This window comes from Rhea pennata, chromosome 15 (genome assembly GCF_028389875.1).
Source record: "Rhea pennata isolate bPtePen1 chromosome 15, bPtePen1.pri, whole genome shotgun sequence".
In the NCBI taxonomy this organism is placed as follows: domain Eukaryota; kingdom Metazoa; phylum Chordata; class Aves; order Rheiformes; family Rheidae; genus Rhea; species Rhea pennata.
The window spans coordinates 17,174,190-17,202,019 of record NC_084677.1 but is presented as its reverse complement, the minus strand read 5'-3'; the positions used below and the strand labels follow the sequence as shown (position 1 = coordinate 17,202,019).

Below are 27,830 nucleotides of genomic sequence, written 5' to 3'. Positions count from 1 at the left end.
AAACGCTGCAAAATCGGCGCAGGCGCAAGCAAGCGGCATCTCCCTCTCGTCGTGCCCGCGAAGGCACCTCTCCGCTGGCTCCCGCCCGCCGCAGCAGACCTTGCGCGGTCGCCCGCGTCGGCTCCGCGAGCGTGGCCGTGCTGCAGGCGGGCCGGGCGCCAGGGCACCCGGAGCTCCGGCTCGAGTCGCGCTCCTGGAAACCCCCCTGCTCTCCCCTGTCCTCCCCGCTGTAGGAGCCTGAAGGGCAGGCGGCAATTCGTCATTACTTAAGAAAAAATAAATAAATAAATAAGGGCAAAACCGAACAAATCAGGTGCCCAACACGTTGCTTTCCTAACGAGGGGTAATTAAGCCCAGCTCGTCTCGCAGCCGTTGCTTGCTTGAGCCCCTGCAAAGAGCTACGCGAGTCCGGGCGCTGGCGGAGCGCTGCCGGCCGGAGGCAGGTCGGCCGCCGCGGAGCTGCAGCGAGCCCCTCTCGGGGCAAACCGAGCCGGTGCCGTCGCTCTGCCCCGCGTTTTCCAGGGGCGGGTTGCTCCTCGCCCTGCGCCTGGGACGCGGCCGTTCCCAGGGTGAAGCCCCGGTGTTTTACCGTGGGCAGGTTGACGGCGTGGTTTAAGCCAACAGAGGAGAACGATATCTGCAGTCAGCAGGCTTAGAGACCGTGGCCACCCGGGATGAATTACACAGGGATCTGGGCAAAGCACGGCGGGGAAACACCGTCTGTGAAAAAAACCCTGTTTAAGCCACAGTTCTGCGCATTTTGCTTTGTAGTAACGAGGAGATGAAGCGCACATCGGTGCCTAACGGGACGTGCGTACTTCCCAAATTCCTGTGGACTTCGGGGTGGCGGAGCCCGACCCCCCCAGCAGTAGCTGTACCACCCCGTGACCATCAGGTCTCAGCTCTCCTCCTGAAACGTCCCACGCCAGCGCCGACACCGTTTCCCTGCGGAGCTCGGGAAAGGAGCAGGGGCAGAAAAACTCGCACCCGCTGCAGGCAGCGGGAGACGCTGCGTTAGTATTCGTGGGGCGGGGTGCCAATGCTAATTTTTTTTTTTTTTTTAAATGTGAGTTGCATGCACGCTCGGTTTGGGAAGGAAACGTTCTGCCCGCGTTTACGTAGGAAAACGCGGCAGCGTGCTGCGTGGGGCTGCACACGGGCGTCTGCTGCCGGGGGCTTCCCGGCACCCTGGCGGGACAGCGGCTGCGAGCTGCAAAGATGCTCGTCTGCTCCTCCGTCTAGACAGCCAGAGGAAAACGGACCAAGCGGCAGAATACATAAAAGGATTGTAGCTGGGTGCTGTGATTTACGGGCAGATAATTTTGCTGATGCGTTTTGGTGCTGTTTCCATGTTACGCAATGTCACGCAAATCCCGGCACACAACCTGCCCAGATGCTTTGTTTTTATTGCTTTTAAACAGCGTCAGGAACCGGGTCTGACCATGTTTCACTGCATTCAGTGCAATGGGCGTACTTTGCTACTCGTTCCTTTGCTATTTTAAAGTAATTGCAATAACTACATCTTCTTCGATAACGGCACAGTGCATCTATGTTTAGTGAAACGCTGTTGACTCAAAAATCCAACCGATATTTGTACTTGCTGTTTTTGTTGGTAGAGCTGCAAGGGAAAAAACTAGGAAGCAATGTTTGAAGCAAAGAGTACGGAGCTGGCAATGGGGAAATCGTCTGGGACTTGGGCTGGGTGATTCTGAGCAATTTGAATGGGAGGGAACAGGAGACAACCGGGTTTTCAGCACAGACATCTCAGAACCTTATGATTTCTTTTCTTTGCAGCTACTTTGGGTTTTAAAATTTCCATCAAATATTTAGAACAGAGCTTTTTTCCTTAGATTTGACTCTTAAAAAAAAAAAAAAAAGCAACGAGCCAGTAACATTTTACTTTATCTTTCTTGGTTTGTTTCAGATCAAAAAGAAACTAATTATAAAGATCTCCAAAAACCTAATATTGGGAGAAATGAACTGGAGTGTCAAAAGCCTTGAGTTTTGGATCCTGCCTTTGCTGCAGAATTGCCCTGTGATCTTGGACGAGCAGGAGGTCACAGCTGCAGGCTTTAGGGGCAGAAACCACAGTGAAACTTTCAGGGGTCTCAGCCCCACTGCCAGGCTCTAGACTTGCACGAGGCTGCGGGACTGGTGAGCTGGGCCCTTGTTCAATAAGGTTTTTTGGTTGCTCATCTTAGAAAGAATATCTTCCTGTGGCTTTGTCCAATTCAATTCGTCAGTCAATGGGATTAGTAGGGTCAATATCGATGGACATAATCTATATTTTACCAATTTTTCACTTCTGCCAAAACACAGAAACGAGTAGAAAGTCAAAGCCTGTCTCCAAAATGCAGGAAATATAATTAAAACAGGACTTTGCATGTATTTCAGGGAACAGTTAAATGCTGCAGGTTTGTCAGTCTTTCATTTCAAATTTAATAGTGCTGAACCAGTGAGATGAAGAATGTGGACTTTTTTTTGCTCTTTGATGGGGGTGAACCTGTTAATGGGCTTCATAAATTGATTACTGTATTGTAGCTTCTCTAATCAAACAAAATTAACTGGAAAATCCTTTAACAAATTTCTGTGCAAGCAGCGTTTGAATTAGCAGCACATCCTCAGGTGTTATAGATCCAGAATTTGTTCTTTAATGAGACAGAGAAACCATAAAACTAATGTTGGTGAGAGTTTTCATGAAGTATTAATTTCATGCAGACCTTGCCTGCAGCTAGAATAATGGATTTTCCCCTTTGTTTGGCTTTTGGGGGTGGCCTGTGGCACCCAGACATTGCAGCGCCATGCAGGGACACGGGGACCGGCCACTGGAAAGGGGTCGGAGCAAGGCTGATCGAGCCGTCTGCTTTTATTATTCACCATCCGGAGAAAGCAAAAGTGAAATGCAAACCTACTAAATAATCAGATGAAATCTGTTAATCCTTTCGCTTGCTTTTTACATGCTCATGCACAGTGACGCTGGTGGGTTTCCAGCTGATCTCCCACACGGGGACACCAAAGGCTTGGGGTTGCACCTCCAGCAAAATCACGGTGCCCAGCAGCGACCTTATTTGCACTAACTCCGTGTCAGCTTTTCTTTAACCCTTTGCTAAATTAACCCAGAAATGCTGTTTGCGTCTATTAGAAAGGCTTTGCATTGCTCAGCCATGATTCATAGCTCCTATGCAACCTAAAGCTAATGAAGATTTAGCTCTGTGTGCAGGGGAGGCACTATCAGGAGCTTTGCTTGCCAGAGCCCAAGAGGTTGGGTCGAGGAGTCTCCCTGAGTCAAGAGAAAAAATCTTTATATCCCCTTTTTGACAGTAAGCAGTTATCCAATTAAATTGCATGGAGCTAGCCAGCGGAAGAGACAGGAAGCCATCAGCATGCTCATAAGCAACAAAAAAAGGTGGTAAAGTTTTATAGCTTGCTTCAGAATTAGATTAGCAATTCCTGCTGCCTCTTTGTCCTGACAGTTGCCATTATAATTTAATCAATGCTATTGATTGGTGAGTAATGGCGTGTGCAGTGCTTGGGAGCTTTATTTCTGGCCATAAAGACTGTGATAGAAAGTGAGGGGCTCGTTCATGTTGGGTGTGTGCAGGAGGAGCGGGGAGGAAGCCCAGGGGCCAGTGAAGCCCGCTCGAGAAAAGCCACCCACTTTAGGTGCTTTTATTAGGAAGGGACTGAGGAGGAGGTCAGTGTCTACTGTCCCTGAAACTGCTTAGGCTTCCTAACTCAGCATTTGCATCTGGAGGGGCTCACTGTGGTGGTCCTCAGCTAGAAAAGGAGATGAAGAAGAGAAGCTCAATAGTGGTTTGATGGAAGAGCTGAAGTCCTCTCCAGGAAGTGCATCAATACCTCTTTGCTGCATGAGATAGCGCAGCTCACTGCACCTCCTGATGCTGCTTCACTTTGCATCTTGTCTTGAGTTCTTGGTTTCGAGCAGCTGGGGCACAGCAGATCCTGGCTGGACAGTTGAGCTTGGTAGAATGTGCACGTGGCAGAGCAATCAGAGATAGCAAACATGCACGTTGCATGGGAACCCACTGTTCCAAGCCCTTGCCATGGCGGGGTTTTCTTCTGCTGGGATTAAATGTCCTCTCTGGTACTACACCCCCTTACATTACTTTGGGAGATTTTTCTGAGGTCTAAGAGCTCGCTGGACCTGAATCTCTTCTTGCTGTTGCTAGCCACTAGAACTGAATTCCAGCCTGGGTAATCTTGGCTACAGGATGCCTCTGAGGCCACAAATTTATTAGGGGTTTTTCTCTCAGGGATCCACCTTAAAATAAGATCAACAGAAACAGGAATTGAATGATTTATTCTGAAGACTTGAATTACCCAGGAAGAGTGAGCTTCATATTCACCCATTATCTTCAAAATCTAAATTTCAGGCTTGATCAAACCCTAGAATTCAAAGGAGAATTCCGGATCGCTTATGGATGACAAGGAGCTGTAAAATATTGTGAAGGGGAAAAAAACCCTCAGACAAAACGCTTGATTTTCAAAAGAGAGGATGAGATAGGTGCAGCCAAGCATAGATTCTCTGAAAGGGCTTAGGAGGAGAATTTAATAGAGAGGCAGGTTATTTCATATTTGTCCATTGAGTGACCTTGCAGAGTATCTACTGCCGGCCAGTCTTGCAGGCCGGATATTGTGCAGGATGTTGTAGCTTTGGTTGCAGCTGGTAATTCCTGCGTATCCTCTTGTGCCTTCAGTGCTAACCTCAGATAATCCCTGCCCGGTCGCAAACAGAGGGTGTTTGTCGTTTCTCGCTGGGCCTTTACCTGCTATATTGCTACGCTACTTTTTCAGTGAAGTACTAAGCGAATGGATGGTGCTCTATGGAAACACGTGAATTTTCCTGGCCCTTGCAATTAGACCTGCTGAGGTCCATGGCGATTGCTTTCGTTAGGACCGTTAAGGGCATGTCCGTGGTATAAAATAGGACGTGATGCAGAAATGTCTGAGCTCAGGTCTGGCTGCAGTCCAGTAGCTCACCTGACTCTACCTGAATGAGTTTTCAGAAGGATTTAGTAATTGGGACACAGCTCTGGAATAACAGGCCTAGACTGGCTTGGGGCTCTGTGCTCTGGCTCTGGCATAGGCATGGCTGAGCTGTCCCCGTCTGTCCACCTGTGCAGGCATCTCCAAACGTCTCACCGGGGTGAGCCCAGCTGAGCTTGCTCAGCTCTCCCAGGGCAAATGTTCGGTTCTGCAATGGGTGCAGTAGGTCTGGGGGGTTTGCAGAGATCGCTCCTCTGAGTCTGTTCTGCTGCGAGTGGCAACCAAAAAGGCAGGAGGACTTCTAAGAGAGTGGGGAATGTAGGTATGTTCCAGCTACGTGTGCCACGTTGCTTCCTTCAAACAGCGTGCAGCGAGGATTTGAGGCGTGTCTCTGGACTGGCATCTGCAGTGGACAATATCCTGGTGGGGACTTCATCGTTGCCGTGCGAAGGCCGTTGCCCATGCCGTGCTAAGCTCTTGGGAGCTTGGGAGCTACTAGGGGAGGAAGAGGCAAGGGAAATGCTGCAGCTGCTGCTTAATTGATGACAACATTGATTTTTCTAATTGATGTTTTAAGAGTAGATGTGATGGGCACCAGCTGCAGAAGCGGTCCCACGCCTGGCACTGCTCTCCACTCGCTCGCTCGTGTTTGCTTTCTGCCAGGGAGGTTTTTGCGGAGTCACGCGTCTCCGCTGGCAGGAGGCTGAGGGACACCGCTGCCGCTCATCGTGTGCCACCTCAGTGCCTGAATTCAAGATTTTTCTCATAACAAATATTTGATTCAAGAGCCTTCAGACCACAAATCAAAGTTCCTCATACATCTGGGTTTAGCAATCAGGGGGTATCGTGTTTTGCATCTTTCACATGCTTATTTATATGGTATCTGAAATGCAGGTCACCTCCTTAGCCAAGGACTTCTTCTTGCTCTTGCTGTGGGATGCATGTCTAATGGCGAGGTCCTGGGGGACACAGAGCCCCTGGCATGCTCGCAGCTCCTGCAAGACTGTGTGATCGGACAGTGCAAAACAACAGAGAGCCAAGCCCACCCGTCGGTGTTTCACTGTCCCAAAGCTTTTCCCCCATATATCTACCCTTCTTTCAACCAGCACCAGCTCTGAGAAGCGGCTTCATAAATCAGAAGCGCCATTACCTCGGCTTGGACAAGGCTGCGAATTGACCCAGCTCTGAACACCACCTTAAATAGTCCCTTCTTGGTGAAAATAGAGGAGTTTATTTCTAGGAGTCCTGCCACCTCTTCATTATTAATTCGGTTCCTGTTGGCTCATCTCGGTCTGGAGAAGGGCTAGGTCTGGAAGTGCTCGTATGGATTTTCTTGGGGGAGTTTCTGGCCTGCATCGAGGTTTCAAGCGAAGACTCGTTCTTTTGAGATTTCTAGTTCAAACTCAAGACTCAACAAAGTCTCTAAGCCGCCTGGGTGTTTGGCAGGTACTTAGCTGAGCCGCGAAGAGTTGACGATCGTTCCACTCGTCTCGCGCCTCGATCGCCAAGCTGGATGCTTTTAGCCCCATTTCAGCCCCTTCCTGCAATTGCCACAAGTGGAGCTAAACGCTCCACCGAGGAGCTCTCACATGCCCAGCCGTGTCCTGCTGCCGCAGCAGCAAGCGGCACCACCAAGCCGCAGGCAGCCCTCGGGTTTCGGGCAGCTATCGAAGAGGCAGGAGCCAAAAAGCACCGAGTTTGCATCCCAGCACCTCGCGTCCTATCCCTGTGCCTGGGGAATCTCCTGTTCGGTAACCTAGATGTGCTCAGCACCTTCCTTCCGGGGAACCCCTGGGCTTACACCTTGTTGCAGCCACGAAATGAGGCAGGGAGTAGTCAGAAAGGGTGTGAGGAGGGAAGGTTGTTGTGGGGGGGGGACGTTAAAAGAAGCAGCTTATCTTGGCTTCGGTTTTTGCTGCTGTCAGTTGCTCGGTTTTGTAGATCATCTCCTAGCTCAAGCGAGATCAAAGCAAGAGGGAAAATAAATGTAGATGTGCAGTGCGCTGGGGGAGCGACCATTTGTTGCGTTCTCCCCTTGGAGAGGTTTAAATCGAGGCTTTGCTACTTCACGTACTAATTACCTATTGTTTGGCTTTTGCATTTAATAAGGAAAATAAACCTTGGTCTTGAAACTGTTCCGTGGCACATTGCGCTCTTCAGAGGGCTGGAGGCTGGAGGCCTCCGCCGGGAAGGGCTGGGAAACGCCGCTGGCTTTTCCGGAGAGCCAGTGACACTGTCATCCAACCATCCATCCATCCGTCCAGCAATGGTCCCGGGCTCCCTCCTGAGCCAGCTGGCACCCTCCACGGAGATATCTCCTTATCTTTCCTTTCCCCATGACTTCATTTTAACTATTTATTTTCCTTGCAATTGGATTTTTTTTCTTCTTTTCCACCATCCTTCTCCCAATTTGCTTACCTAAGAATTAAAAATTACCAATCCTTGAAAAAAACAGAGGGCTTGATGTATTCTCTTGGATTGCCCAGTCCAGTCCTGTTCTGCTGCAGGCATCACATCTGATATAAACTCTTACATAAACTTGATGGACTGCAAAGGATTCAGATTTCTCTTTCCTGCTAATTTGGGAGGGAACAAACAGTCCAGACTTGCACTGGCCATGATGCATCATGGAACAAATTTCTTTACTCCTGAAAGGAGGGGAAAAAACGAAAAAGAAAAAGAAATCGGAGGCGTGCAGGTGCTGCCATTAGCAGGCACAATATTTCCATCAACCTCTGATCGTCCGAGGCTGCAGCTCTCCATTTGTGGTGCGGCAGCAGCAGGTGAGCTGGTGACCGGGGTACGTAATGTCTTGAAGCATCATTGATTCCCATTAATAAATTAACGTTGGTTGAGATCACTTGGTAATTGGTCGGAGTGCCAAAGCACGAGGCCAGTGCTGTTCGCTACTACATGTAGGTACCAGCTCGTAACGTCTTGGATATCCGCCAGGCCTGCGTAGGTGTTGGTTTTGACTATCAGAAGACTTTCATATTCGTTGTATTTTGTGACAGCATCAGTTGCCCTTTTCTTCACTGCATTAATTTAATTGACAGATCTGTATTTTTTTGGTTCATGAATTTTTATGATTGGAAGATACTTTCTCTGGTGTAGCAGCCATGAAAGATTTATGTTGGAGTAAATGGATCGGCTTGGCACGCATACAGGAGCTGTACAAATGACTCTTTTTAAGCTCCACAGAGATAATTAAAAGTAATTGCATGGGCATCGGAGAAACAACAAACCAAACTCTGTTCTGGGGGCACATGGCCACCCCCGTCCGCTTGGCCCCACTAATGCTGGTTATCACGAGCAGATCCAGTGCATGCTGTGATCTCTTATTTCGTATTAATTAATCAAATTATGCACTCGTGAAAATGTGGTTTTTAGTGGAAAAATTAAAACTGGTATGTAGAGCCACAGTGAATGACTGAGACTGAAGCACGTGGTCAGGAGGGAATTGAAGAGCCGCTGAACATTTAAAAGAAATACAGTGACAGCAGAGGATGTGAACGGACTTGATAGAAGAGAAACTGCACGAGAGAGAGGAACACGGCGCAAACTTCCCGCAGTGCCACCAAAGCGGCGAGGGAAAACTCCTTTCTGGAAACACTTTGAACTAGACTGAGTCCGGAGCCGAGCGGGAGACCACACGTGGTGCCGTCAGCCCAGTGGCAGCCCGCCGCTGCGGACGGTCGTTGCACCAGCAGCTCCTCCTTGGTGGCCAACGCGCGGTGCAGCCGCTGGGAGCAGGGACGGTGGCCTCACGTGTCGCTACTCCTTCGTGTTCAGGCAGAGTACAGGGAGATACCCATAATTTATCTGTTGAAGAGCAACAGCATCAGCAAATGGACCAACTTGGTCACGTGGTGGAGTATGTTCCTCATGGGTGAGAGGAACGTGGCAGAGAACTGGTTTGCGGTGGCCTTGGACGGGTGAGATGATAACCTCAAAGGGTTTCCGCTAGTCTGTGAAATACTGAGATGTGTTACAGAGCGGGTACAGTTGAAGTATTTTCTTTTTAGCTGCTTGAGCTCTAAATGCGGATTTGATCAGGTGGCGACGTAGGCTTCTAAATCCCAGATTCTCTTTTTTAATTAAGAACAATATCGCAAGCTTGCACCAGTGTGAACGAAGCCGTCCCCGCAGCTCCGTCGAGGTCGTCGCGAATGCTTCGCCTCTGGAAATCCAAGCGGCTTTTCTAAACGGTGGGGGAAACCTCTCCGCTGTAAAACAGCACCCTAACTAGTTATGAATTTTCCTTTATTCGTTTGCTGGCCGGGAACGGGCTCTCCGGGACGCCGTTCACACTGGTTTCGAGTGGAAGGACACTGCCCGTTAACGTCCTCCTCGTGCCTTGTGTCCTCTGGATTTTCACCTAGTAGTTTAGTAAGAATTCGGGAGAGGTGCTTAAAATTCCTTCCTTCTCTGCTGTAGCGTGAACTGGAAGATTATTGACCCGTGGGGCTGGGAAGAAGAAGGAGCGGTCGAGGTGCCGGGGCTGGCCCTGCTCGTCTCGGACCCCGCGGCACGTGCCGCCCTGGTTTGAGGCAGCGAAAAACGCGGAGAGATGCCTAGCGCATTGCTCGTCCTAGATAACTGGACCCGCGCCAGCCCCCAAAAGCCCTGAAACGGCTGCCACTTTTTGTAATGACCATATATGGGCCCATGTAGGCCAGTTCCCGCGCGTTTCCGCCCGGCTGGAGAAAGCACTTTGAATTCTCCGGGGATTTGGTGGAGCGATTCCTTCGTTTGGGCTCGCGCTAGTCCCGCGGCCGGGGCTGAGGTTGTTCCCTTTGCACCGGCCTTTTGCAGGGATCCCCCTTCGCCCTCCAAAAACCCTGCAGAATTAACCTGCCTTCAGCTTCGCCGGCTGTAGAAGCAAGCAGTGAAATCCTTCCCCGCGATACTTCTCCAGGTAGTTTGTGTATCTGGAGGAAAGAGCGCGTGCGTGTCAGGACGTTCGCCTCCGCTCGGTCCCCGTGATGCGGAGCTGGCTGAATCCCGGCTCAGCGGTCGCGATTTCCGCTGCTCAGCGCAGGGAGCAGGCAGGATCCTGCCCGGGAGGTTTCTCCGGCGCGCGGTTTGGTATTTTCCCTGTTCCTGCCCCCTCTAAGCTCTTGCCAGCCGTGTCCTGTAGTGGCTGGAGTCAAGCAATGAGAAAGAGGAAAATAATCGTGCTTGAAAAGAGCGTTACAATAAGTTAAATCCTCTTGCTTTTGTTTTAGAGGCAAGGACGGGGTTAAACTTTGTGTCTTCTGCGAATGTCTTTCCCTGAAGCCCTTTGAGCTTTCCCAAGATGTCACTCTGGTCCCCTGCGCTTAATGGGCTCTAAATACAGTATATTTTTTTCCCCTCCTCCGTGCCAGCTCTGCTGGGTTCTTCCGACGGGAGCGTACCGTGTTTCACCCCGCTGAAAACGGACGTAATGTGACACTCGCAGTGTTTGCGCTGGCACCGCACGCGCCAAACACGTGGAGCTGTGATTAACACCTGATCCCAAACGTGAACTGGCTAATTGAGTGCCTTATAAGAAAAAAAATTTTTTTTTGATTTTATCTGATCCTCTCCGTCGTTTCTTTCCCGCCACGGGGCAGCAGGCGGCTGTTTGGCGCCGGGAGCTGAGCCGTCCCGGCACGGGGATGTCCCCGAGGAAAATCCATCCCAGCGCTGGGCAGAGGCGGCGGCCGGGGCTGGCGATGCTCTTGGCGGCCGTTTATTTTTAGGAAGGAGGGGACTGAAACGAGACCCGTCGCGGTGCCCGGGAGCTCCCGGCCACCCCCTGCGTCCTGGCCCGCTGCCGGCGGGGCGGTCGGCGCTAGCAAAGCCGCGGCCGCGGCGCGGAGCCGCCGCTCCTGCTGCCCTCGCGAGGATTTGCAGCTCGCCGAGCGGCGGGAGCCGTTAAATAACTCGGCGCGTAGTGCCCGACGCCGCGAGCTCGGAGCACCGCCCGCCCGCGAGCGCGAGGACGCAGCGACCGAAGCAGCGGCGCTCGCTCGGCCGGACTGTCGCGGTGACCCCTGCGTCGCGAGCGCCGGAATAATTCCGGTTAGCAGGGGCGCAGGGGGCAGAAAGCTTCGCAGGCGCTCGCCGGGCGTCGCGCTGGGCGGGAGCGGCCCGGGCAGCGGCCGGGCGGGCTGCGGGGCTGGCGGGGCTTTGCTCTTGCTGCGGGTGCAAAACGCACCCAACCGCGCCGCGTGCCTGCGGTCTGGCGGGGAATCTTTTTTTTTCTTTTTTTTTCCCCCCCCCCCAATGGCTTCGCTGCGCGCCTTTGCTCTTAGCTTGAAGCGCGGATGGTCCGGTGTTTAGAGGGGAGGACATCTGTAAAGATGAATAACAGTGATAATTTAACAAGGAGTCCAGCCAATTTTACTTTTAAATCCAATTTCAACAAGGCAGGCCGTACCACTGTAAATGCCAGAGCTATTTATACCGCGAGCGGAGGGAAGGGATAAAGCAGAGATTTAGAAAACCTCAGTGCTTCAACCAGAATGCAGCGTGTAAGAGGCCGAATCCCCCGCGCCGGCAGCAGGCCGCGGTACGGCTGCTCCGCGCGCGACGGCGCGTTTGCAGAGCCCCGCGCGCCGCACGGGCGGCTGCTCCGCTCCCCTCCCCTCCTCTCCCCTCCGCTCCCGGCGCGGCGGCCTCCGGCAGCCCGGGCGGATCGGCTTTTCCAAGGCGCGGGTCGCGAGCTTCGCAGGGCTCCTCGTTCTTTGCCCGCGGTGCCGCCGTCTCGGATGCGCTCGTTTGCACCGAAAGTCGGAGAGCCGCAAGCCGGCGCCGTCGGCGGAGCAGCCGCGCCGTGATTTCGGCGCGGGGGTCGGAAAGCCGGGGCCCTTCTCGTGCCCCGTTCCCACCCGCGGCGGTTCCCGCTGCCCGGCTCGGCTTCGGCTCTCGGGGGCGCAGCCGGGCGCCTCGCTCTTCCCGAGCGAACGTCTTCGAGGGGGGGGATTGCTTTCGGCAGGAGACCCGAGCGAAGTGTCAGCAGAAGCTTCCAGCGCGAGACCTGGTGCCCGTCCTCCCTCCCGTCCTTCGGCCGAAATCCAGGGCCGGCTCCTGGGTGATTTTACAGCGACGAGCCCACCGGAGCCCTGATGTCCTTTAGGAACAAGCAGGTGCATCGGAAAGGAGATTACGGAGCTCTTTGGGGGGGAAAATCACTGCATTTCCATTCGGAAAACAGACCTTGCCTGGCATCTTCTGGGCTTTTCCTATTTTTCTTTTTTCATGGAGGAGGAACCACCATGAATCCCAAGTACTTGAAAACGTTTGACCTAATCAGTCGGTTCAACGTTAAGCCTGTTCTTGGCAGGAATCTGCAGTGGCCTCAGTCTTAGGGCGAGTTTGGTAATAGCTATTAAAACGACGTTCTGCCAACAGTTTACAAGTTTTTTTATCAGATAGAACAGTGTTTCCTTCTAGCAGGCAGAGTCGAAGTGGCAAGTTGAGGTTTATGCAACGCGATCCAACTCGTTGTGAGGTCTCTGCATATTTTGCTGCGCTGCTACGTAATCCGGTGACGACCTGGGGAGAGCGGGGAAGCGTCCTCGTGTCGGGGCGCTCGTCGCTTCCGGCTTCCTTTGCATTCCCCTTGCAAAATCCCTGTTTGGGTGTTTCCAGCAGAAACGCCCCAGCGGGATGCCAGGGCAGAGCACGGCGGCAGCGTCCCAGCACCGCCGCAAGAGCCCGCGAGCGCGACCAGCACCGGCGCGCGGGCTCCGCCTGAGGCTCGGAGGTGACCAGGAATAGCAAGCGGTACTGTTTTGGCCAAAAACTCTCTCGGAAGATGACTTTAAGGAGTTGTGTCATTATTAGAAATCCGAAACGTGGGCGCCCATGTGAATTAGGGCTGGAAAGGCTGGAAAGCTCCTTCTCGGAGGTGGGAAGCTGAGCGGTCGCAGCGGGCAGAGGCGCTGGGGCGGCGCGCGGCATTTCCTCGAGATTTTTTTTCTTCTTTGCATTGAGGAAGAGTCGTATAAATCTTCCGTGCAAACCGCTCCTCCTGCAGCCCCTCCGCTTGCCGTCGGCGTAAAGCAGGTATTAACGCAGCAGCCGTAACGGGAGCAGGAAAACTTCGCCAGGGGCTGGAGGGGAGCAGCAGGGTCGCGGGCCGGGCTGCGAACCTGGAGCTCCCCAGCTCCTGCTCCGCTTTGCTGCCGGCTCACTGCGCTCCCATTTACCCTCCTCTTATCTCCTTTTCCCCAGTTGTAATATCCGGCTTTGGGGAAAAAATACGGTCTTACGCCAAAACCATAGCCGTTAATGGGATTTTTCCAGGCTCTTCGTGAGACTTTGGGTTGACCGACAAAGCGATTAAGGACTAGGAGGGAGCAGCAGAGGAGAGGGGTGATTTGCTGTGCAAATGCACCAAGGATCAGCGGATTAGGGCAGTTTGGGGCTAATGCTGAGATTTTGGGCAGCGGGCCGCCTCTTTGTGGAGCACACATGAAAACGAGCGTCCTCAGCGTGGTGGGGTTTTTTAATGCCTGGATTTTATTTAGCTGGTGACTCTCCTGTCACTTTTATTACTTCAGGGAGTAAGGAGGAGGGGAAAATGCAACAACTTAGTGCAAGTATTGGCAGGCGGCAGCAGCAAGCGAGATGAATTTGTTGTTTATTGGACTGTGTTGCCTGGCAGATATGAAATTCTGCGAGGGAGCTGCGGCGGGATTTTTCCGGAGAGCGGCTGGGTCCCTTCTTTCTTTCTCGCTCCTGCTTTCCCGTTGTGTCTGTGTGCAGTCGCTGAGCAATTTCTGAGGACCTGGGGTGAGGGGACATCCTGGAAAATAAGGTGACAGTGAGCTTAAGCCTGCTGCAGCTTTAAGCAGAAATGCCACTTCCTCTGAACTGATGCGTGTCTTGTTGCATTTCATCCCCAATAAAAATAATCTGATCTTTGCAGCTGGGAGAAAATCCAAAGTAATAGCTGTACAGCTTGGATAAAGGAGTTTTCTTCTTTTTTTTTTCTTTTTGAAAGGGGTGCTTTCCTTCAGCCACCTGTTTTGCACAGTGAATGAGCCTTCCCCAGCTGCCACCAACACCGAGGTCTTCCTTTGGTCTATTTAGTTTAGTCAGGCTGTGCTTTCGACTAAAGTAAACAATTTTCACACTGTCCAGCATTATAAAATGCAAAGCATCATACGTGTTAGGAAAAATAAATACATAAACGAGCACATTAAGCCCGCACTCTTTGCAACCCGGGCAGAGCGTGCACGCGAGCGTTAGGGCACGTGTTGACAGTGCAGCTGGCGGGGGCCACCATCGAGGTCGGCGAGGTACAGGCAGCCTTCTGCTGCTCCTGCCTGCAGCTCCAGCGGGAGATTACTCTGCTAACGTAAGCGAGGAGCTTGGAAATGAAAAGCATCGTATGGGCCTAGGCTAAAAGTGGTTGAAGTCAGCACAGAGATCCGAGCAAGACTGCAAGACTTGACTTGCAGGTTTGCAATAAAATCTGTGCCTAATACCTGCTCTATTAAAAAAAAAGAGAGAGAGAGAGAGAGAGATGGGAGCAAAGTGCAATTTTAGCGTTTGTGGCACCATAAAACCCCTTAATGAAGGAGCAGAGAGGCTGGAAAGCTCTCCCCGCTCCGGTACCGCTGCTCTGCGGCGGCCTGCCGTGCGCCCTGAGGAGCTCGGCGCCCTCCTGGGCCGCCGGTGGATAAATCTCAGCCTTGCTCAGCAGCGCCGGGAGGTTGCGTCCGCTTCTCGCAGCGCTGCGAGCGGAGCGAAGAGCGCTGGAACCCCTGCAGCGGCAGTCCGGATTGCTGAGAGGTCTAAAAACCGTGCGTTTTTGGAAAACTACCCTGGAAAACACTCTTGCATTTCACTTCTGAAAAGAAGGCCAAGAAAAATAGTGTAATTACTCAGCGCAGAGTAAGAGCTGTCGCGCGCGGCCGGGAGAAGCGCGGCTTCCTCCGGTGCAGAGCGACCGGCTCCAGGTCACCCTGTGTTCTCCCAACCTCTGTTTTTTTTTGATGTCTAGCAGAGCCTGGTGATTTGAAATACCCTTCAGGGTTCCTGAACCTCAGCAGTGCAATTTGGCTGGGTGCTTGCAGAGCCCCGGAGGGTGACGAGGAGTGTGAGATGCAGTATCTGTATAAATAGCCAGGCTGCCTTATTGCTTTTCCCGGGCAGGGGCAAGGGAGGCTTTCCAAAGATTCCTTCCTCTCCAATAGATTTCATTGCCACAAAACTTTTAGCTTTCATGTTTTCTCTGCCCCTGGAGCAGATAGCAACAGTTGCCTGCGCACTGTTTGTTCCCTATTCAGACAGTAAAACAAGTTAATTGAAAGGATACTGTGCATATACTGGAGATTTTTTTTATTTGGGTTGGAGGAGGTTTGGGGCTATTTTGGTTTTATTTCTGCAGACTGCTCAGGCTTCACCTGAGAATTAATTTCTGCCTATTTTTCGCTTACCGCAAGCAAGCGTGCATGTTATAATTTCCTAGGCCAGGCTCCTTAAATGATTCTTATTTCCTCTTCACCTCCTTCAGCGCCGGGGGAATATCAGCCGTAGGCATTTCCGCTTCGCAGCTTTTATCAGGACGCGCTGCAGCGTCTCGCCCGCACGAGCGCGAGCCCCCGGCGTCGGTCGCGCCGTTGCAGGCTGCCGGGCGCCCGGCGCTCGGCCCCGCAGCACCCTCTCGCCCGCAGTCGCGGGGTGTTGCACCGCCTGTCACCTCGCTGCCTCCGGGCGGTTGTTCTGCTACCAACGTCCCGAGGAGGAGGACGAAAAGCTGGAGGAGAAGGGGCAAGGCGAGCACGCGCCTGTCCTGCTTCCCCTCTCTGCCCCTGCAGACCGGTAGCATCCTGCAGCCAGACCCATCAATCTGCTTGCTGCCTGTCTGTCGCGGGGAGTTTTCTCAGCCACGTGAAATGTAATTTCAGATGTTTTGTGGCAGCGCATAACCTGGCAACCCACCTACACGCTGCGGGAGAGCAGAGGCAAAGTTATCTAATAACAATTGAATATTCGCCTGGAAGCAACTTACTCTGCAGCTTTGAACTATTGACTTGCCAGAGTACCCAAGAATTAAAAAAAAAAAAAAAAAAAAACAGGCAAGAGAAAGTAAATTGCCACTTGGAAAGGTGACTCTGACACAAGCAATCTATTCCGGTGTAATCGGATTTTCTCTCCTATTTCCTGCGGCCACGGAAAACGAAGCCGCCTGGGTTAAGGCAGTCGGTTTGCATCGATCGCCGGCACCACCGGGACGTTTGGGTTGAGCAGCGGTGCGGAAGAAGCCGCAGCCGGGCCCGCGGGAGCGGAGGGCGACGAAGAGCCCGGGCGGGCGAGGAAGAGCCCGGGCGCCCGGCGGCAGCTCTCCCAAGCGGCGGCTTGGGTGGGAGCCTCTGCGGAGCTTTCTGATCCCCAAATACGGGGATAAATGTGAGGATAAATAAGGCATATTTGTTCTGGTTTGGGGTAAAGCTATTAGCTGTTGTCCAGTGACTTGCTTTTAAAAAGGAAAAGCAACAAGAAGAAAATATTTCGAAAAGCAAGTGGTGCAACTGGCTGCTTTTATGCCTGTTGCAGAAGGAGAGAGCTCGAGTTTTTAGAGGGGTCTGCGCGCTGTGATCGGGGGAGAGTACCGGAGCGGCGCAAGTCTCCCTGTCTGTTAGCCGCTGAATTAAGCAAGTCGTGCGTTTCTTCATCAAAAAGTTGGTGTCCCGTCGTCGTGAGCAGCGGGGTTAACCAGCACAGCCGTCGATTTTCGTTCCTGCAAGGAAGCAGGCAGTGCTGCTTGCAGCTTTCCCGCTTTAGGAGCTTCCCGATGGGATCCGGCTCTCAGGGTAACTCGCTCGCGGGAAGCCGGAATAAACGGATTAAACCGACGGCTGTAAAGTGACTTTGACTGTGTAGATGCTGCGTTGGGATGGTTCCCCCTGAAAAGGGGATGTTTTCCTTGGAAGACGAGCCGCGGTCGCCTGCCGCGCCGGGCGCTTTCCCGCGCCCGGGGGAGGGCGGCGGGGCGGGCGGCTGCGGGCCGCCGCGGGGCCGCTCTTGGCTCTTCTGCGGTCGTTTCCCTCATTTACGCCTCTCGAGGCCGCCGGCAAACTGGTCTCGTTGAACAACCGCGGCAGTTCGGCGCATTATTCCCCCTTTTCCCTCTTCGTATTCCTTATCCCTTCCCCGTCTTTCACCCCGCTCCGTTTCTCCCGGGCCCTCTGAGCTCAACCCTAGCAGCGGTCGTGTTTGACTACCATCGAAATCAGGGTCGCACAGATCCACCCAGTCCTCACTAGAAGATGGGGAACGTTTTTTAATGTTGAGAAACACACGTAGAGCGTCGCTCGGGCACCACCGGGTCTCCTCGGGCAGGTCAGAGGCGTTGCGCTGCGGCCGGGTTTATTGCAGAAATTCGTCTTTTCGACGCGTCCAAAGCCCAGCGGGGCGCTCGGCGCCCAGGAGCGTCTCCTTCGGCGCTTGCACGTGCCGCTCACCGCGGCAGCGAGCGCCGCGGGGCCCCGCCGTGCCGCCGCGACCGCGGGGACGGAGAGGAGCGCGCGGAAGGCTGCCGCTCGCCCCGGCCGGCCGTCGGGAATTCCCACCGGCTTCACGCTCCTGCGTTAGCGAGGAAAAAAAAAACGCTAAGGAAAAGCCTTCCGCTGCCTCCCTCTTGGAAAAAGAGAGGCTGGTGCACGGGGCCGGCTTAGCGGCTGTGTGCGCGGCGCGGGGGGGCGGCGGGACGGACAGACGGATGGACAGACGGACAGTCATCTTGCACAGCTTGGAAGCAGTTAATGCTGTGGTTGGGGGAAAGGGAGAAAACATCAGCGGAGCGCGCGCGTGCGTGTGTGCACGCGCGTTCGCTGGCGAGCTACAAACTTCTTGGAAACGCGGACTTATAAGGCAACGCTTGCGAGAATCCCGTTTTGAGCCGCGCGGCGGGTCTATTTTTAAACGAACTGACGAGCGGCGAGCATTTCCCGCGCGCGAACGGGCCCGCGGGGCTGCTCCTGCCCGGCGGCGAGCCGGCCGCGGCGCGCGCCCAGCCGGGGCACGGACGGGGAACGAACAACATCTTTTTACGTCTCTCTTAAATGTGAAAGGTGGCTTCAAAGGGGGGTTTTGACAGGGGACCGAGCCGCGTACGGGTTTCTCCTCGGATGCCACACGTTCCTCAGTCAGTGCTCAGGGATGCGAGTGTGTTTTATTAATGAACGGGTATTAACTGTCCTACTCTGGCTCGGGGAGGAGAAACCTCGGCGCGTATGCCTGGAGCGAGGGATGCGCGCGGTGGCTCCCTAAGCCGGGCGGGAGCCCGCGTGCGGCATGGGATTTGCGTAAAACCCAGAATGGGTTGAATAAGCCGTAGGCGCGGGGTAAGGGTTTTACCTAGAGACCTTCCGAAAAAGGTGCGCTCTTTTCCCTGCTCCCAGGCAGCAGAAGCCAGCCAGATCCCGCAGGGAAGCAGCTTCGCCGGCAGCAGCTGCCCCGGAGGTGCCCGAGGAGGCATCCAGGTTCGGTCCAAGAGGCCGAAGTTTGCCTGGAGACGCCCTGCGCAATTCCTTTCCCCTTCTCCTAGAAAAATCCCAGCCGTTTATGGAATCGTTAGGCTCGGGATTAGCAAAGCAGTAATTAACTAGAGTCAATTAGCAATCGCCTGCAAAAACTCTGCAGGCGCCTGGGGTTTAGGGCATGCCCGGGGGGGGCAGCAAAGCCGGGCCAGGCTCTCCGAGGAGCAGAGGCGTTCCCAGGGGGGCGAGCGGGGCTGCGGGTGCCCATGGCCCACCCGCGCGTGGTGCAGCTCGGGGTGGTCCCCAGCGCTCCTGGAGACGAAACTTGGAGAGCCGTTCTGCAGGGAAAGCACGCTCAAAGCTGTGCACAGAGCCCAGGTGCCCAGAACTGCAAAAAATATCCAAAGTGTCGTCTTTTGAGGTGCTCTTCCCGGGAGCACCGTCGCTCTCCCGCTGCGCCGTGACGCCCCGGCACAGCCGTGGGGCCGCTGGAGGAAGACGCAGCGGCGTGAACGCGGCGCAGAGGGAAAGCCGCTCCGAAGCTGTGGGTGATGAAGCCCTCGCCCCCCGCTCTCGATCGAAGCTGGGCCTGCACTGGCCCCTTGCAGCTGGAGCAATCGCAGCTCGCTGCTTTTGCAACGCCTGTGGTGTGTCCAGCTGCTCCGGCGTCCGCAGGACCTCAAGCCTCAGCGCGCTGCAGGATGTGTCCGCTGCCAGCAAAGCCCCTGCGGCAGGAGGGTGAAATTCCCCGCCACGGCCGGTGGCTCCGGGAGGTGGGCTGAGCTCGGGGAGACGCCAAGCGCCCAGAAAGCCGCCGCGGCCCCACCTGCCCGAAGCGCTGCCGCGGCAAGGTGAGGTGCTAGAGCAGGGCTCCTTCGGGACTGCGGCTCGGCGAGGTTTTTCTCCTCTTCCTCCGGGCACATCGGAGGATGATCCCGCTGTGCTGACAGCTCGGTAGCCATAGATGACGTGTGCATGGACCTCCTACACTGTGACAGCTACGACTGAGGGCACGGGAACTCTCCGCGGTGCAGGAACACCATCGGACAGTTTAATCCTTGCCTGCGGCAGGGCAAATCTCACGGTCCAGCGCGCGCCGTCACGCGGGTTTCGTTTTTCCCCCCGGCTCCTCCCGGAGGGCTGCTGGCGCGCGGCCGCGGGCGAGCGAAGCGCCAGCGAAGGGAGCCGTCCGCTTTCCCGAGCACGCCGGCACCGCGCCGCCGCCGCGGGAGCGGGTGCTGCCGGCTCCCCGGGCCCGCGCGGGGGCTGGAGGGGAGATGGGCCCCCTCGCGGGCCCGCGCTCCCCGCTTCCTTCCTAACCCCCCGCCAGCCGGCACGTCCACCGATGCAGCAAGCCAAATGCACGGGTAACTTAAGAGGCTTTAGGAAGGCGGTGGAGAGCGTCTCCGCGTGCCAGCGGGCGGGAAATCTATTGGTTTCTTTTTTTTTTCTTTTTTAACCTGGAGGAGATTTTATTTCCTCAGCCTACGTCCGTGGTTTTGCAAGGCGATGGGTCGTTTGCAGCCAAAATATGGGCAGCCTGGAAGTGAAATGCCCACGCCAAGAGCGGGGGGGAGCGGGTTGCAAGCCCTGGTGCGGCCAAGCGAGGGCTTCAGCCTGCCTCGCGCTGGGGAGGCGTCCGCCTGGACGACGCACAGCATCTGGCGCGGTGAAACAGAGCAAATAATCGCGCTCCGCTTGGAAAACCTGCAAAAAAAAAAAAAAAAACTGCTTGTGACGGGAGAACGCTCCCGGCCCAAAGCCGGGGGCTGCCGGGGCGGCTTTTGCGCCCGCGCGTGCTCGTGCGTTGCCGCCGCACGCCCCGGTCCTGCTTCCTCGGGCTGCCGGTGACAGGCAGTAGCCAGCGCGCTTAACCGCAAGCAAATATTTTCTATAGATCTTTCAGAAAATCTGCTTCAGCCTGAATTTAAAATAAACATTGCCATGTTTGGACATCTCCCTGCCGCTCCCCCCCCCCCTCCTCCTCCACCGGCCGCCTGAACTTTTGCCGCGGGCGGGTGACTCATCCCGGTCCGCTCCGGAGCGGCAGGCGCGCAGCGGGCTCTGCGCTCGGGCTTCGGCGCGACGCCGGCGAAGCGGCCGAGCTGCGCCCCGCGCGCTGCCCGCCGCCGATCCGCGGCAAAATACGGCCCTGCGCTGGTGGAAAGTTTTCTCCGGGTTTTTTTTTTTTTTGGGGGGGGGGGGGGGGGCTGCTGCGCCTCTTCTTCCCGCCCCTCCGAGGAAAAACGGGTCGAGGCTCTTTAATTAACGCCCTGCAAAACTGCAGCTTGACGAGGGGCGGCTTTAAAGGCGTGATTACGGCGGTGCCGTAACGCCGGCGGCGGCGGCGGCTCCTGGCCGCGGCCAGCGGGAAGCTCGTCCGCGGGCGCAGATCTCCCAGCTGCACTGAAATCTCTTCCCTCTTCTCCCCATCTCCCTCCCAATTCCTATTTTAGGGACGTTTCATTAGAAAACTCCCAACGCGGAGCGCGCGCCGGGCTCCTCCGGGAAGCGGGCGTTCGCGGCGTGCTTCGGAAATCGCCATCGCTCTCTCCGTCCCGTGCTGGGCGTTTGCGCAAACACGCATGCGCGTGCTCGGGGCCCTGGCCCGGAGAGCAATTTTAGTGCTTTTCTGCTCCCTGGAAAATATCCAGTGAGAAGAAAGAGTATAAAAGGGAAGAAAGAAATAAAAAGCTATGTGGCTTTTACCATGGCTTATTTTTCTTTCTTAATTTATTTGAAAACAGCGCAACATCCAAAGGTTCCAGCTGCCAACTTTAACTGCCTTATAAATCCTTTAGATTAAAATTCAGTGTTTTCCCCTAAAATGAAGTTACAATCTGTTGATTTGCTAGAGATAGGATGAAACTAAATGTGTATGCACGGCTGAGCACTCTAGTTGAAAACAGTTTGGAAAGGCCGTTAGCTGAGACCGTTGTGTATTTATTGCTCCTGATTTTGGAAGTTCTCTGCTCAGTGCTGGCGCTGAGCTCTGCACCTGGAGAGCTCGGGCGTTGCCTGGAAGAGCTTCGCCTCCAATAGGGGCAATTGCAGAACTCTACGGCAAATACATTTTTGCAAAAAGTGCCTGAAGCTCCCTCCATTTCCTTTTATTTTGTTACATTTTATTATATATATTGCTATTATCTTGCACGATAGCAATGTTGTTATCATAATCTTGGGTCATATTTAGGCGCATGAGGTTAAATTCAATTTTGGGAAAGAAACTCAGCACATTTACGCAATGCTGCGTAGGAGAGCGTGATTCAAAACCGTACGGTGCATTTATATGCGGTCCCCAACTTCGGGGCTGAAAGGGGTTTGCCAGGCACCCGGAGGGATCCCTGACGGGCTTGGTAGCAGTTACTTGTTTTTCTAGCGTTTGATGATTTCTAGGTTTCGGCTGGCGGGGCTGCAGGCGCGCCGCAGGGACCGCCAAGCCGGAGGCAGGGCGGCCGGCGGAGGGGCGAGCCCGCCGCCCGCCAGCACGAGCGGCTGCACGCGGCGAGCTCGAACGCGCCGGCGCACGGGCAGGATGTTTTGCAGGCGGCTGGGAGGAATCGTGATGACTTCTTCATTCAGCGAATGAGTAAACGTACGGTCTATAGCGAGCGGGTGGATGGATGCTTCAGTCGAATTGCTGTATTTATTGCTGGCAAAGACGCTGCTTGCGAAGGTGCTGTCGTGGGAGGGATTTTCCACGCAGGCGCTTCCCCGGGCTTTCCCCGCGGTGGGGAGTTGCGGTGCTGTTGCAGGAAGAACTGCACGTGCGTTGGCAGGGAGCTGTGCATGGGGCCTGGGCACCTGAAAATGTGAGAGCTCTGTGCTTAAACCCTGGGATCGTAACCACTGCCGGTCTGAGAACTGGTCCGGGTTTTGGGCGGCCGCAGCTTTGCAGTGATACCAAGTCAGGGAAGCAGTGTATGGCTCCCCTAAATTGTACAACGCTCCCTCCATGATTTCAACGAGCCCTTTCCTCTTTTTACCTTGATTTTTATGTTTGCAGAGTGGAGGTGATGCTGTAGCTAAAAGAATGCACCGCTTTTGCATTTTTAGATCTTTTCTCCTACTTTCCTACTCCTCATTATTTAAGAAATACAGTCCATAGCTCTGTATATCCATATGTGTGCGCACATATAATGCATATATACATATATATACATATATATGTACCTAGCTGTGTGTGTGTGTATATATACACATGATAAGTATATATCTTCCCCCCCACCCGTAAGCTAGGTCAAAACTATACTGGCCGCCGAGATCAAAATGCCATGCCTTTTCTCCCAGGGGATTTGGCATTCCTCTCGGAGACAGCAGGATGTTTTAGGCAGGGAGCCACAAATAACACAACAGGCAGGCCAGGGCTGTGACTTTGTTTTTTAAGCTTTGCTTGTAGATCATTGCCATGGAGCAGGCCCCGACACGGAGATGCGGCGGTTTCTGGTGAAGCAGAAGAGGCAGCGGGAGCGTCGCGTTGCGCTGCCTCGTCTCGCTTTTTTTTTTTTTTTTTTTTTTTTTTTGCAGCGCTCTCGCGGTTGCACTTCACCTGCCTTCGTTGCCAGGTTGGGAACGAGTTTGTACCTTCCTTGCAGAGCGATTAGAAACCAGCTGCCCTAGAAACCTTCTGGAAACACATTTAATTGGGCTCTAACCAATAAAAGGGGAACTTCATAGACTGCTAGGCGTATGTGGGGGGTTTCCCCCCGGTTTGTACCTTGTCAGGAGCAGCTTGCAACTATGGTAACAACACAGAGATGAAACAGAAACTTGATTAAATCAATACATCAGACAAGCACCTAATACATACACTGTGCTCCTTCCTCCACCCCCCCCCCCCATAGGAAAACTGCTGAAAAACTAGATGGAGCTAGACTGGTGGGGGAGGGGGGTCCACAGCAAATCATTGGGATCACTACATTCCTTCTTCAACTCTTTCTTTTTCCTTTTTTTCTCCTCTTTGTAATAAAATTGGTCTTGTCATTTAAATTGCAATATCTTGCATGCTTTCGAAGTTACAGGGCAGAGAAGAAAAATGAGATGCACGCTCTTTACTCGGGAAACCAGCCTGTGGTCCTCAAAGCAATTTAAACACAGTGTTTTCCCAGTGCTCCACCTGAGCAAGGAGATAACATGCAGGACTTCGTACCACGTCTTTCTGCGGGGAGTTTTAGGTCATGAAACCACCAGAAAGCCCTCGGCGGCTCTCGGGGGTGGGGGGGGGGGTTGCCCAGGCCGCCGGAGGCGGGCGGGAGCAGGTTTGCAAACCTGGAACTAAATGCCTGGGGGGTTGTAGCGTGCAAACTGATTTTTACTCGGTTTAATTATTTATTTGGTGGGGAAATCTGAACCGACAAGGGCGTGCGAGTGCAAGGCAGCTCAGCAAGCCGAGTGAGAGAGAGTCTTGGGCGAGTGCAATTCCTGCTCTGCTTCTGCCGGGAGACTAAGAAGTGCCCAGAGGCAGACTTAACTCCCGCAGGCAGCAGACCGAAGCGGGGCCCCGGAGAGAAAGCACATCCGTAGGTTGTGACAGTGTCCCTGGGACGTGGTTCCTCGCTCGGGCTCTGCTGCAAGCCACGAGAAGGCTCCTTCTCAGGGCTCTGCTGGAGACAGTTGGTTCCTCTTTGGTGCAACCGGCTGGTAAAATCACAGCCAGGTCTCAAAATTGCCGGCAGCAAGTTTCACTCCTGGCCCTTGCTGCTCCGTCTCCCAGGAGTAAGCTCAACTGGTGTCTCCTCTTCTGCTTTTTCCTGCTCAGATGTGGCAATCCTCTTCCACTGCACGAGCGCGTGGAGAGGAGATCCTTGCTGACCCTCGTGCCAGCCCCACCGTGCTCCCTCGCCCGCTCCCGGGGTCAGGCGGCCTTTCCTCGGCCGCCCGCCGCTGCTCACGTCCGCTTTGCAACGCGCTGGACGCGATTTTGCGGAGAACCAAATGGCTTGGGGACCAAAGACCCCCGGAAAGCTGTGGAGCTGGGTCACCGAGGTGGCCCTCCCCCGGGGCAGAGCCCTCCAGCCCCAGTCTGTGCCTGAGTGCCGTGCGTAACGTCTGCGGTGCTGGAGGATACAGCAAAGGAAAAGCTGACATTCAGGCTAGGCAAATACCATCTGAAATGCAAGGCGTTCGTGGCATGTGGGAGGGGAGTTTGCATGCTGCTGAGCAGCCTCCCGGGATGTCTGCGCTGCCGTTAGACGGTCGGGGGAACGGGCTGCGCCGCAGGAGCTCGGCCCCCCGCCGCGGGAATACTGATTTCCCGAGTTCTCACGGTTGTGTTTTGATGGTTGATTCTTTAATAAAGAAAAAAAAATCTTGGCGGAAAGAGCAGATACGAGGGGCTTGGGGGTTTTGTTGTTGTTGTTGTTTTTGTTTTTTGAATTACCCCAAAGTGAAAGCCTAGCTGCTCTGTAGGATTGCACGGTGCCCCTGTAAAACCTCACTCGGTTACTTTAAAATTTACTCTGCTCCAAGCCAAGCTGCAGTTTCATCCCAGGTGACTGTGGTCTGCCCTCTGCCACTGCAGTGGGCTGCCGAGAGATACGTATTCGCCGGCTCCCTAACAAGCAGCGATGGGTCTGTCACTTGATCGTGCCGTTTCTCTTTGGACACGCACACAGAGTTGTAGGCGATTTGGGGATCCTTTGACTCAGAAGACGGTGTGTAATTATGATTTTTGGAGAGGCTTTTCCTGTGGTACTTGTCAGCAAGACTGTCAGAGGTATTTAGGATCTCCTTGGCAGCGGTTGGCACAACGTTAACTCCTTTTATGTATTCGTGTTCTTGTGAAACATGGGTTTCAAAGTCTCAGTAAATGCTTTTGGGCAGTTTCTTTAAATAACCAGCGATGATAAAACGTTATCAGCGGAAAGGCCATCTGTTCCCCTTGCGTTGCCGGGGAAGGGGAGGTGCAGATTCTTTTGCGCGGCTCCTCCTGCCTCCAGGCTCGCGGGGTCTCCGCGGCTCGGGCGCGGGCCGGCTGGCGCGCGCGTTTTCTAACCGCTTCCCCCCGCGTGCTTTCCCCAGCCCCTTGCGTGCCGCTCGAAGTCCAGCTCTCCCTGGAGCAACGATGGCTTTCGCTAGCTGCCCATCGCCTGGCTCATGCACCAGCAGCGCTTCTTCCCTTTGGATTTCTTTATCGCTTGACATCCTCGTGTGTGCGTGTTTGGTCCAGACCAGGGGGACCAGTTAACCTTAATCAAGGAAGGCAAATGAAAGGCTGGAAAAAAATCTTGTTGGAGTGTTTAGATTTAAAGATCTGACATTAGAGAGAGTAAATGTCAGACTGAATTTAAACAACAGAATAATGGACAAAGGGCCAAATTTTTCTCTGGTGTATATGGCTGCAAATCCACTTACTTCCCACAAAGAATTTGGCTGTGTTTCTAAATAAGCATTGCCTTCCTTTCCCGAATCACTGCGCCTGCTAAAGTTCACCGCAGCCACCTACCAACCAACCTGCAGTGACGTGCAGCTCCTCGGCCGCAGAGGACCTTTGTAAGCTGATCTTGCTCTTCTCTCTCAGCCTATAATCCAGCTTTTACCTGGCTCACCCTTAGGTTTTCCTACCCTTTCCACCAGGCCTTGCTTCCTTGACATGGTCCCTCTCAAGGACATTTGCCACCAAGCCCCACCAGCCGGGGTTCCCTGGCAGGAGACCCCGCCGTGAGCTGTAGGTCCTCCCGTGTCGTTGCCCACCTGCGGTCGCCCTTCGGCCCCGCAGGTCCGAGTTGCAAATTGAAAACCACCGCTTTGAATTGCCTCATGTTTCTCCTGCCGGCTGTTCCTTTCTGATGCAGATGCCGTGCTCAGGAAATGATATTTAATCATCCCTTGATTGAACAGAGAAATAGCTAATATGCTCACATTTGGCTTTTTCTCAGAAGCTGTTACACAATTGATCAAATGATGAGAAACCTCATTTGGCTCGGTGGGAGCATGGTCTTTAGTTGGGAATTTATTTATGAGGTCCTCTAATGAAGATGGATGATGCTTGTGATACCTGGAATAGCCAAGCGGAGCTTGCAGTCCGGGATGCAGGAAGGTAACGGTTATATTGTTAATCACGGCCCACAACAAGGCACCCGGAAAAGCACCAGGACCATGGTGCTGCCTTCCCCGCGCGCTTCAGAGTGCTTCCCGAAGCTGTCGCTTCCAGCAGCGACCAGAATGATCCCACGTAGCTCTGCGTGAGCAGCAGCCTGTCGAAGGCGGTGGCCCTTGCAGCGGAGGGTAAGCGGCAGGGACATTAATTAAAGAACGCTTTATGAAATAATTGCCGTCAAACACGAAGGCAACAGCCTCGCTGAGCCGTTGTAATTATTGCAGGACCCGGCTGCTGGAGGCTGGCTGCAAAACATGGTATCGAAGAGCGCAAGCTCGGCCGGGAAGCCGACGCCTGGCGAGCTCGTGCGGTCGGGCAGAGCGGGCGAGAGGGGCCGGCAGCGCGGAGCCGGCCCGGGCCCCGCGCGCTGGGGGCTGCCCTTGCCGAGAGCCGCCGAAGCGGTGGTGGGAAGGGTGCAAAAACACATGGGAAAAACCTTGATGGTGCTGGTAAGGACGGGGCTTGTGTTCACAAAGATGAACTTAACTGCGTGGAATGGAGGCGCAGGGGGACAGTGCATGGCTGGGAGCTAAGTGGTGGAGCCGTCTAGGAGGTTCGTTGCAGGCTGCAGTCATCTTTCAGGTCTGTGCGTTTGCTTTGGGACGGTAGAAAGTTTGGGGTTTTCCCTGGGTTGTGGGTTGCGTTTTGGAAAATAATTTGGGGCTACCCTGAAGAATTTAGGGGCACCTCAGCTAGAGGAAAGGGTTAGGTCTTTACCCCGTTGGAGCAGACTCTCCATCACCTGCAGCCGGTGCACCCAGCTGGGCACCCTTTAAAAACCCCTCAGCTGCAGCAGGCACTTGTAGCCTCGTGGCAGCAGCTCTGGGGTCTTGATCGGGCAGGCTGGCAAACGAGAGGGCTCGCTGCGATCTCAGCAGGTAGGAAGCCAGGAAGCAAATAAAAAAGAAAAAAATAAAATAATAATAATAATAATGTATTTTGCATCCGCGGAAGCCCAGCGCCGTGGCACCGGGCTGGCGCAGGCGAGCTCGCCGGCGGGGGGGTTGCGGTGCCCTGCTCCGTGGGGCTTCCTTTCGCTGCAGCCGCTTTCGGAGTAATTTACTATTGGAGAAGGACACTGTGCTGTCTGGTGCGGTTCAGCTATGGATGTGTGCAGGTTTTTCTCTCCCTTTTTTCCTTTTTTGTGGCTGGGCTAAGCTGGAACAGCTGTGGTTCGGGGAGAGCCGTGCCAGGGCTGGGAGGGAGGGAGCGCCCAGCGGAGCGGGCTCGCGGCGGGTGCTTGCGCCGCCTTAGCCTGCCTC

At 54.2% G+C, this 27,830-nt stretch overlaps 1 protein-coding gene across 4 annotated transcripts in view; it reads left to right on the top strand.

The window, feature by feature from the left end:
* CACNA1H (calcium voltage-gated channel subunit alpha1 H) overlaps positions 1-27,830 on the top strand; it is a 221,701-nt gene that overhangs the window by 32,540 nt on the left and 161,331 nt on the right. The window contains exon 1 of one of the 4 annotated variants that reach the window (XM_062588650.1): positions 11,030-11,055. The exons of the other annotated variants lie outside the window; for them this stretch is intronic. The gene's annotated coding sequence lies outside the window, so the exon portion shown is untranslated. Of the gene's footprint in view, positions 1-11,029; positions 11,056-27,830 lie in introns of those variants that run through there. 4 annotated transcript variants of the gene reach the window in all.